The sequence below is a fragment of the Tursiops truncatus genome, chromosome 17 (assembly GCF_011762595.2).
Source record: "Tursiops truncatus isolate mTurTru1 chromosome 17, mTurTru1.mat.Y, whole genome shotgun sequence".
NCBI classification, from domain to species: domain Eukaryota; kingdom Metazoa; phylum Chordata; class Mammalia; order Artiodactyla; family Delphinidae; genus Tursiops; species Tursiops truncatus.
The window spans coordinates 43,418,504-43,429,114 of record NC_047050.1 but is presented as its reverse complement, the minus strand read 5'-3'; the positions used below and the strand labels follow the sequence as shown (position 1 = coordinate 43,429,114).

Genomic DNA, 10,611 nt, shown 5'->3' with positions numbered 1-10,611 from the left:
GCCTCTCCTGTTGCGGAGCACAGGCTCTGGACGCGCAGGCTCAGCGGCCGTGGTTCACGGGCCGAGCTGCTTCGCGGCATGGGGGATCCTCCCAGACTGGGGCACGAACCCACATCCCCTGCATCGGCAGGCGGACTCTCAACCACTGCACCACCAGGGAAGCCACTGATAGTGCTTTTTGCAGTTCCAATTTTATAGCTGATACCAGATTTACTTCTTAATTACATCCTCTGTCCAGCCCAACCAACAGTCCTTTGCCTCATCTATTCTGTCACTGAGGAATAAGGTCTTGCTATCTGGGTCAGGTCATGTCCACACAATCAGGCCAGGCTACACTACATGTGGCCCTGGGTATTGGAAGTCATGATCCTCCCCTAATTTCCTGCTCACATAAATTTCCCGAAACTCGCTTTCCCCTTTTGTGAACACACACCTCCAGTCAGCTCCCCTAATCTTTTCTTCCTCCTCTTCTGTTCCCAAAGGCCATTCCCAGCAGTCATTCAACCTGCATCAAATCACAGTGCTCTCAGCTCTCCTCATTTCCAAAGTTTTCTTCTGTTCAACAGACCTTTATTGATACGCTCTCTCACGCCAAGCCCTACACTATGCTGTGGAGATATAAAGAAGATGAAGGCTTGGTTTCTGCTCTTGACGGGAAGGGCATATAGCTTCCCCCTTTCTTTTTATTTACGTAACACTCCTTCAATCATTGGTCCACATGGATAGAACATTTCCTAGGAATCGCCATGTTTTTCAGGGACGGGGGCTATACCACATGACCCTACTGTTCAAGCCGACAAAAGACATTCAGATGAATGTCTCTCAGGAGAAAGACTCTATCTCTCTCATTCCTCTTTCCTTACTCCAACAAATTTTTAAAGATATTTATTTATTTATTTGGTTGTGCCGGATCTTAGTTGCAGCAAGCAGGCTCCTTACTTGCAGCACGTGGGCTCCTTAGTTGCGGCTCGTGGGCTCCTTAGCTGTGGCATGCGAACTCCTAGTTGTCGCGTGCGTGCGGGATCTAGTTCCCGACCAGAGATCGAACCTGGGCCCCCTGACAATTTTGCATCAGAAATGCCTAATTTGACTTTTCCTATATGCTGCAGGTGAGATTTGGGAGGGAAGGGACTTGCTTGTTGCTTTTTTTTTTTTTAATAAGTTTCTTTTTTAATATTTATTTATTTGGCTGTGCTGGGTCTTGGCTTGCCAGCATGTGGGATCTTCGTTGCTTCATGTGGGATCTTTGTTGCGGCATGCAGGATCCTTTAGCTGCGGCATGTGGGCTCTTAGTTGCAGCATGTGGGATCTAGTTCCCTGACAGGGGTCGCACCCGGACACCCTGAGTTGGGAGCATGGAGTCTTAACCACTGGACCTCAGGGAAGTCCCTTGCTTATTGCTTTGAAGCAAAATGAAACTTGGGTCTAGAACACTTAAACCAATTGATTGGCTCCTATTGTTTCACCCTAACAGGGTTATCTGGGTATCTTGCATGACAACCTGGTAAGTAGAAGAAGGTCCACCATCAGGGGAAAAAAAAAAAAGAAAGAAAAGAGTGATGGAATAGGGTATACCAGTTGTCCCAAGGAAATGTAAGACGAGGATGGGAAGAAAACTGTGAAAATATAAATCTGTGAAAGGTTGTATTTCCTTTGCTTTGATTCCTCCCATTCCCCCACAACTCCTGGGCTTTCCTCCTTGTCTTTGATCTGGAGGAAGTATCTGTAGCTCTTCTGTGGGGAGAAGTAAGTCCACCAAGGAGTCAGTGTTACTACTTCTCTAGCTAGGCCATCTCCACACATGGTCCCCTCCTCACTGGTGGCACTCCCTAAAGATATCATCTTCTGGTTAATCTCTGCAATTAGCACCCACTAGGTCTTTATTATACTTTTTAAATATCTCTCTTCTTTCCTATTTTGAGTTTCATTACAAAGCCTTCCTCTGTGAACTTAGGGCACCATGCCTGATCTTGGCCTTCCCCCATCAGCCACATGAGCATGTGGATGGGGATGGGGGCATCCAGGACAGTCCCCTCAAATGATAACTGACAGGAAAGATGAAAGTCAGGGACAATTACTACTGGAGACTTTTGAGATTTCTTGAAGTTTTTTTGCCTCCCCAGTGTTTGTCTTTAGGTATATGTGTATATGTATGCATGTGACTTTATTTCCACCAAGCAGTAAAAACCTTTAAAAGTAAAAATGAGGGGCTTCCCTTGTGGCGCAGTGGTTGAGAGTCCGCCTGCCGATGCAGGGGACACGGGTTCATGCCCCGGTCCGGGAAGATCCCACATGCCGCCGAGCGGCTGGGCCCTTGAGCCATGGCCGCTGAGCCTGCGCGTCCGGAGCCTGTGCTCCGCAACGGGAGAGGCCACAACAGTGAGAGGCCCGCGTACCGCAAAAAAAAAATATAAAAATGAGATTGTGTGCTTGTCTCACAATCACAGCAGAGGATGAAACTGAAGGGTGGGATGCATGCCTCTACACTATTCTGAACCTCAAACTAAGCAAAGAAAGGGGCTCCCAGTGAAGAGTCGCCGGAACCCTGGGAAGAAGAGGTAAGCAAAAGACATCCTTGGGACTTGTGTTATCAGTAAGAAGGAAAGGGTTGAGAAAGGACCCTGCTTGGGACTGAAAAGAGAGGGTTTTCATCGAAAGAGAGGCCCAGCTCCAATATTTCTGTGGCATGATAGTAGGTTTTTGACATTTCTGCACATTTATAGAGTAGATGAATGAGAGTCCAAGTACTCTAAACTCAGTCGCTGGGGCTTTTTCCTGGAAGCACCACTGTGTTTCAAGACAGAGGCCAGGATTCAAGTCCTGGGTCCTGAGACCCCTAGCTGTGTGATCATGAGTCTGCTCTTATACTCACTGGCTTCTTGGTTTCTTCCTCTGTGAGGGGGATAATAATACCTGCTTACCTACTGCCCAGTCAACAGGTATCTATAGAATATAATTACACTCCAGGTACCAAGCTAGATGCCTGGAGCCAGCAGCCTCTCGTAGCTTACGTTCTAGTTTGAAATTGGACATGAACAAGTAACTGCAAGTGTGACATTGTCACAATGGAAAACTTCCCAGACGTATGGGCACATTCACCAGGGCACCTCACCTAGGCTGGGAGGTCAGGGAGGTTTTCATTGAGCAAGTTGTTTGAGCTGAGATGCAGAGGATGAATAGCAGTCAGACAGATGAAGGGGGAGGTGAGAGCTGGTCACGGTAAAGGCACAGTGGTGAGAAGACTCAGTGGGGGAGCATGTCGTGTGTTGAACCAAGAAGAGGACAGAGTGACCAGGAGCACAGAACCACACGGGGAAGGTGGAACAGACCATGCTTAGCCTCATGGGCTATAATAGATGGATTCTAAGAGGAAACAAAATGATAACTAAATGTTAACATTTCTTGGGCCAGGTGGCCTGGTCATCACCGTATGGGTATCATCTCATTTATCTCTCCCAACAGCCCCAAGGTCACATAACTATTTAATGGTGGAGCCGGAACCCAAATTCAGGCAGCCTGTCCCAGCCCCCTCCCGCTGTAACGTGCTTTATATAAAAACTCTGCAGACTCGAAGGCGGTAATGCCACTGTCATACATGGACAGTTTAAGCCCGAAAGGAGTCGTTTCTCCTTAATCTCTTTTGGATAGTTCTATTTTTGTAGAAGGTGTTTCCCGAGGCCACAGAGAATGTGAAAATAAAGAAATCAGCTTCTTTTTAAAGAAACTCCTGAGGAACAAATGATTCTTAGTCAGGCCGTTTCTCTCTCTGGTCAACATCCTGGCAGGAAACTTCCAAAGCAAAGAGACTTGCTAAGGAAGGAGTGTTTTCCTTGCCTATAATTTGACTTCCTGTTTTGCTTTCCAAAATTTGCATAGATTTTTAAAATGCTTTTAGGAAAAGTGGGTTGTTTTTTCATCTTTTCCCGGAGACAAGATTTATGTTGGTGAGAGATCAGCCACAGGAGTTGCACAGGACCAGCTAGCTTGAGTTGCCTGGATATAAACACGGCTACCTCCTCTTTGAAGCCTATTCTGTGTCCCTTTACCTATTCACTTAGAAATACCGACTCCTTCATATGTGCTCTCACTCTGGCCCCACGTATTCCTGTGGCACGTGGTCAAACTTATTTGTTTATGTGCCTGTCACTCTACCAACTGTCAGCTCCTTGGAGGCAGGAAATGTCTGACTCATGTGTTTATCCCAATGCTTACCCGGTGCCCAGCACACAGCAGCTGCTCAATAGATGCTTATAGAATGAATGAGCAATGACTGCTTGAAGGGTAGCAGCCTTGAGTTAGTGCCTACTTTGTGACAAGCACTATGCCAGTTGTTTGCATGCATCGTCTCTTTAAATTCTTATGAGTCTGCTAGGCAGTTTCTCTTATTCCCCACCTTTCAGGTAAGGAAACTGGGGCTCAGGGAGCTAAGCAAATCACACAGATAATAAACAGCTGAGCCAGGAGTCAAGCTCAGGTGTTCTTTCCCATTACATCTCTTTGCCTCTTCCCCTAAAGTGGCAGATGAAGGAAGTCAGCAGTTCAGAGCCTTTGCTGATCCTAACAGATACTGATGAGTTATTACCAGCTGTCTCCTATTTAGCATGATAAAGCTTGCTTTGGGGAACTCCGGCAGGATAACTGCCTTGATTTTCTGAGATCTTTCCTAGAAGAGGCTGCATGGAGCGGGGGACGGAAGGAGGCTGTGGGTCAACCAGCCGGGGTTCGGATCCTGGTTCTGTCACCAGCTGTTTGACTTTGGCAAGGCGTTCAGCAGTTCGTGTCTCTCATAGAGGGACAACCACACCTACTGCACAAGAAAGTGAAGAGTCCATCAGAAGTTTCAAGCAGAGTTGCCGGCGCCCGGTGAGTGAGCACCGTATAAATGGTAGTTGTCTTTAATGTGAACATGCCCAAGAGGTGACAATGTCACTGCATCAGTGGCCTCTGGCTAGCCCTGTCCTCTAGCTTTAGCAGGCACACGGCATCAGGCACAGCTCAGTCCCTCTGCCTGTAACACCCTCCCCCTTATCAACTCGGATGGCTTGATCCTCTACAAGACACCTTCCCTTACCTCCTTTAACCCTGCTGCATGGTTGGTTTGTTGTTTATTTGGTGGTTGATTGGTAGTTGGTTGGTTTCTGGTTGGTTGTTAGTTGACTGGTATAAGGGGGATCTTGGAATCTTGACATAAGCCAGGGGATGACAAATTAGAATCTGCAGGCCAAATTTCTCTCTCCCCCTATTTTGGGCCACGAAATAACAAAGGTTTTTACATTTTTAAATAGCTGAAAACATTTTTTAAAAGAATACCATTTCGTGACAAATGAAAATCACATAAAATTCAAGCTTCAGTGTTCATAAATAAAGTTTTATTGAACTCAATCATGCTCATTTGCTTACGTATTGTCTACAGCTGCTTTCCTGTTACAACGGCAGAACTGAGCAGTTGCAATAAAGATTGTATGGCCCCTAAAGCCTAAAATATTTCCTGTCTGGCCCTTTGCAAAAATAGTTTACCCATATCTAGCATAAGCAAATAGCAGCAGAAATACCCGACCAAACCTCTTCCCTTACCCCATCCCCCAAAACAGCCTCAGTTCAGAAATCCTTTCTGATTAACAAACTGCAAATACTGCCTGAGAACTTCACAGAGTGCACACCATTCTTCACACTTTGATTTTTATTGGACGTAATCACACCTGAGCTCAGTGCAGAGGAGAGAAAACAAGGTGGAAGTAAATGAGGAAGAGAAAGAAAGGGAAAGAGGGAGGCAGTGAGAAGACTAAGCAAAGTCATAAAGAAATTTGTTCCAAACAAGCAATAACACCAGTTAGAGAAGATGATTAATTGAGCAAATGTTGTTGAAACAGTCTAGTATTTACTCAACTGAGGAACTGACCAGTTGACAGAGATGAACTCAAAACTCCTGGCAAAATTTGCCTGTTCCAGCACATGAGGTGAGGAGTGAGGTCTCTCTACGAGAAGTCACTGAATCCCTTATGAAGAAACAAGCAGCAATATCAGTGGTAAAACCTTAATGTTAAAAGACTATAATAATCAACAAGGAAAGCCTCCATGGAAAAAAGATGAGGATATTATTTTTAAAAATAGAAATTAAGAAGTATACACATTCACTTGATTAGCATAAATCTTATTTTTTTGAGAGAAAGAAAACCCCCAGTGATGGTAACATCAGAAAAGATCTGGTTTTATCCTTGAAGCCTAGGAACCTCATAGCAAGATTTCTAGGCACAGGCATAGGGATGGTTAAAATACCAGAATAAGCCTAGCAAGGCATTTCTCCTTTTTAAGATGAAGACCAGAGATGAAGACCACAGGAGCACAAGAGTTTGCCAAAGTCAAATCCCAGTGGGCTTTGTTTTTTCCGAGTATGCACTTGATACAGAGGAGAGGTGTAAACTAAAGGGGACTCACTGAGGGATGTGAAAAGCTGAAAAATCTCATTTCCTCACCTCCAAGGCACCTGCTAGTAACAAAAGAAGATAAAAAAGGAGAAAACAGAAAAGCAAAAAGCAAAGCAGTGCAAGCAAAAAGATGCATGCACCCCAATGTTCCTTGCAGCACTATTGACAATAGCCAGGACATGGAAGAAACCTAAATGTCCATCAGCAGAGGAATGGATAAAGAAGATGTGGCACATATATACAATGGAATATTACTCAGCCATAAAAAACTAAATAATGCCATTTGCAAGAACATGGATGGACCTAGAGATTGTCATACTGAATGAAGTAAGTCAGATAGAGAAAGACAAATAGCATATGATATCACTTATATGTGGAATCTAAAAAAAGGCTACAAGTGAACTTATCTACAAAACAGAAATAGAACCACAGATGTTGAAAATAAACTTATGGTTACCGGTGGGTAACTGGAAGATTGGGATTGACAAATACACACTACTATATATGAAATAGATAACTAATAAGAGCCTACTGTATAGCACAGGAAACTCTACTCAATACTCTGTAATGGCCTATATGGGAAAAGAATCTAAAAAAGAGTGGATATATGTGTATGTATAACAGATTCACTTTGCTGTACACCTAAAGCTAACACAACATTTTAAATCAACTCTACCCCAATAAAAATTATAAAACAAAACAAAACAAACAGAAAAAGGTGGTACAAACAAGAAGAATAGTATACCAGTTGCAATGCTGTCCACACCCTGGTTCGTTCAGCATTTGCTTGTGCTCCTGGCTCTCCCAATCCAGGGGTCCTTCATCTCCCATTTGGAAGAGTTTGTTCACAGGTTTATGCGAAAACTGTAAAGGGCACCCCAATGGTTGATTTCCACCAATTAAATAGCAAAAGGGGAAGAAGAAAATTAAAAGGAACCATTCTAATCAGTACTCCTGCAGACTGTCAAGGTGACCAAAGAACAAGCTAGTCTGAGAAACTGTCACAGCCAGGAGGAGCCTAAGCCATGACGACTAAATGTATTAGTGTCATGGATGGGGTCCTGGAACAGAAACAGGATATTGGGTAGAAACAAAAGAAATCCGATTAAAGTATGAACTTTGGTTAATAACATATCAGTATTGATTGATTGTGACAAATCTACCACAGTAACAGAAGATGCTAATACAGGAGAAAACCTTGTGCAGGGTATACGGGGACTCTGCGTTAGCGTCACAACTTTTCTGTAAATCTAAAGCTGATCTAAAACAATAAAGTTCATTTTTCCACAGAAGGAATTATTCATTCAGTGAACATTTAGCAAATGTCTACATAGCAGGCACCCTGCCATGAGTCTCACTTGAAGTCTGGAGTTCCCGTGAATTTGCATCCTCCAAACTTCCCAATTGTCTCACTACAGAAAGGGTTAAAGGAGTAAACTGTCCCCTTGACCTTGCAGTAACCAATGTCAGTGTTTTCCAAAGGTAAATAAATTCACTGTGAGATTTAATGGGTGTTAGAGAGAGAGGGAGAAGAGGGGTCATCTCTGGTTCAACAAATTTCAGAGAAGTTAGATTAAAACAAATTAAACACGTTTCTTTATTATAGCACCTCTCAGAGCCTTTATTTTGCTTATGCATATTGCAGCTATCCAAAAAATATCTATAGAATGCAGCATTTCCCCAATTTATTTAACTATGAAACTCTTTTATTGCAGAACACTTTTGGGGATTAGCTTCCTCCTGAAAATACTTTGGAAAACACTATGCAATCTAAAAAGAGGACTGAAATAGCTGAAAACTACCAAAGGAAAGGCCTGATACAGTGAATTGAAAAGAAACACGATGAAAATGATCTCGTTAGACATTACTGATTTTTAACCGGTTGCCTCAGGGACCTCAAGAGCCAGAAATTCTGCCAAACTAATTGCTGAAAATTTTTCATTTTATGCCCAAGGCCTTAAACAAGAGCCTAATGGACTATGTATCTTGTTAAATGTAACTGCACGAGGAAACTATTAACATCAGGCTCAGTTGATGTCCTTTGTGGCTGAACAAAAGGCATTTGTATCTCAATCCTTTGAAAAGTTACACAGTTTTGGGTGGGCAATGAATATTTGGTCGAGATTGGTTACTGCAGAGATGAATAAATCATCCCTATCTTGGGGAACAAAGGCAATTCAGTTTGCAAATAGCTGCAGACACCCAAATGTACCTTGGACAGCTAGAATCTTAGGAACTCATTTATGGAAACTGTACATTTTATTCCTTTAGACATGCAACTTTCTGAACCTAAATTGCATTTTAATTTAATCAGTTTGGGCAGTTGTATCTCTTCAGCAGAGATTAAAATAATAATAGGCTCAGACGGTGGGGGGGGTGTCAGTGGTCTTACAAATTTGTTTCAAAATATAACACATGACAGGGGATAAGACTTGACTCTTGACAACACAGGCTTTGTTATGGGATACAGAAGTAGCATTTTTACCAACCTCTGACTGCCTTTAGCACAATCCTTGAAGAATTGGAAAAATCTTGCTTGAGATGCATTTAAAGTAGCAGAAAAATTATTCTTGAGGAAACAGAAGACCTGTGATAGCGGAATAGGGTAAGGAATCAGAATTCAGCAGAAAGAGTGCAGGCTTTCTCCAGGGTGAAAGAGGTGGGTTTGAATCCTAGACCCATCGCGTGGAAGCTGAGTAACCTTGGCCAAGTGACTTTTGGAACCTCATCTTCCTCATCAGAAAAATGGGAACAATAATATCACATTTGCAAGGTTGTTGTAACAGAGCCAGGGTTTGCAAAGTGCCTTTTATGGTACTGGACACCTACTATACCCTTAGTAAATGTTTACTCTAATAAGAAGGTACCATCTTCAATCTTAAACAGCAGAGTTTAGCAAGGATTCAAGCAAGTACTGGAGCATCACCACAGAACAACTGGAAACCATGTTTATAAGAAACAGAGGAGGGAAAATTTTTCAGGCCAGCTAAAAGTGAATGCTGTATGGAAAGAACAACTTAATTTGCATCAGCAGGGTTTTGGAAGGCAGGCAAGACTAATAAACTTTTAGCCATTTGGCATAACTGAACTCAATTACAGTGGTTCTGCTTAAGTCAAGTTTGTCAAATGGGCTTCTCTGTACTTCTCAGATCAAAACCTTCTAAAACTAGTAACTTCCTAGACTCAAATGAGAAAACTATTGGATCCTCAAAAATGATACAATGAAAGGGAACCAAGGAAATGTTTCCTAAAGTACATTCTGCGTGTTATTCAGGGGGAAAATCATGGAATTATATAATTTAGGAGCTGTTGGGTTAAACAAAGTTAAACCAGTTTCTAGGCTTCTTTGAAAAGTAATGCATATATATTCAACACATGATAAAAATTCAAACAGTAGAAAAGCACATAAAATGAAAGTAAGATTTCTTCTCACTTCACCTTCTGTCCCCCAGTTCTTCACAAAATCAAGAATTGTACCAGTTTCTTGTTCTTCCAGAATCATTGTACACATCTATAAGCATCTTATTTAATCAATATATAGCTAGATATAGGTAAATAGCTTACATAAGTGGTAGCACACTAAACACACTTCTGCATCTTTCTTTCTTCACTTAATATATCTCGGGGGAAATATTGGTTCACTTGGATCAGTAGTTTTCAACTGGGGATGATGTTAGATACATCTTTGATTGTCACATCTTGGGGGGTGTGGGTACCGCAGGCAACTAGTGGGTAGAGTTCAGGGATGCTGCTAAATATCCTACAGTGCACAGAACAACCTCCTACAATAAAGAATTATCTAGCCCAGAGCAGCAATGGTGCCGCTGAAATCTTGGTTTAGATCTATATCATTCTTTCTAATGGGCACATACTATTCCACTATATGGTTGAATCATAATTTGTATAACCAGTGCAATATAGTGGTCGTTTAGGTTATTTCAAGTCTTTGATTAGAAAAAGAAATCTGAAATGAATATTCTCATGCAATTGCAGAAGCATATCTATAAGATAATATTCTGTAAGCAGAAGGAGGGAGTCAAAGTTTGTGTGTACTTTTATCATAAATATTGTCAGTCGTCCTCCAAAGATAATATAGCAATTTACATTGCCTTCAACAATGCATGCAAATTCCTGTTTCCTCATATCCTACCCAAAACAGTGTAGTAACATGATTTTCTTTATTTGC

The 10,611-nt window shown here is 42.3% G+C and overlaps 2 long non-coding RNA genes across 2 annotated transcripts in view; one reads left to right on the top strand and one right to left on the bottom strand.

Annotated features, from left to right (window-relative positions):
- Window positions 1-10,611, bottom strand: part of LOC141276922 (uncharacterized) — an 82,120-nt gene that overhangs the window by 64,054 nt on the left and 7,455 nt on the right. The window lies entirely within an intron of this gene.
- Window positions 24-10,611, top strand: part of LOC141275687 (uncharacterized) — a 52,777-nt gene continuing 42,189 nt past the window's right edge. The window contains exon 1 of the long non-coding RNA XR_012327294.1: window positions 24-4,863. This is a non-coding gene — a long non-coding RNA (uncharacterized lncRNA). The remainder of the gene's footprint in view (window positions 4,864-10,611) is intronic.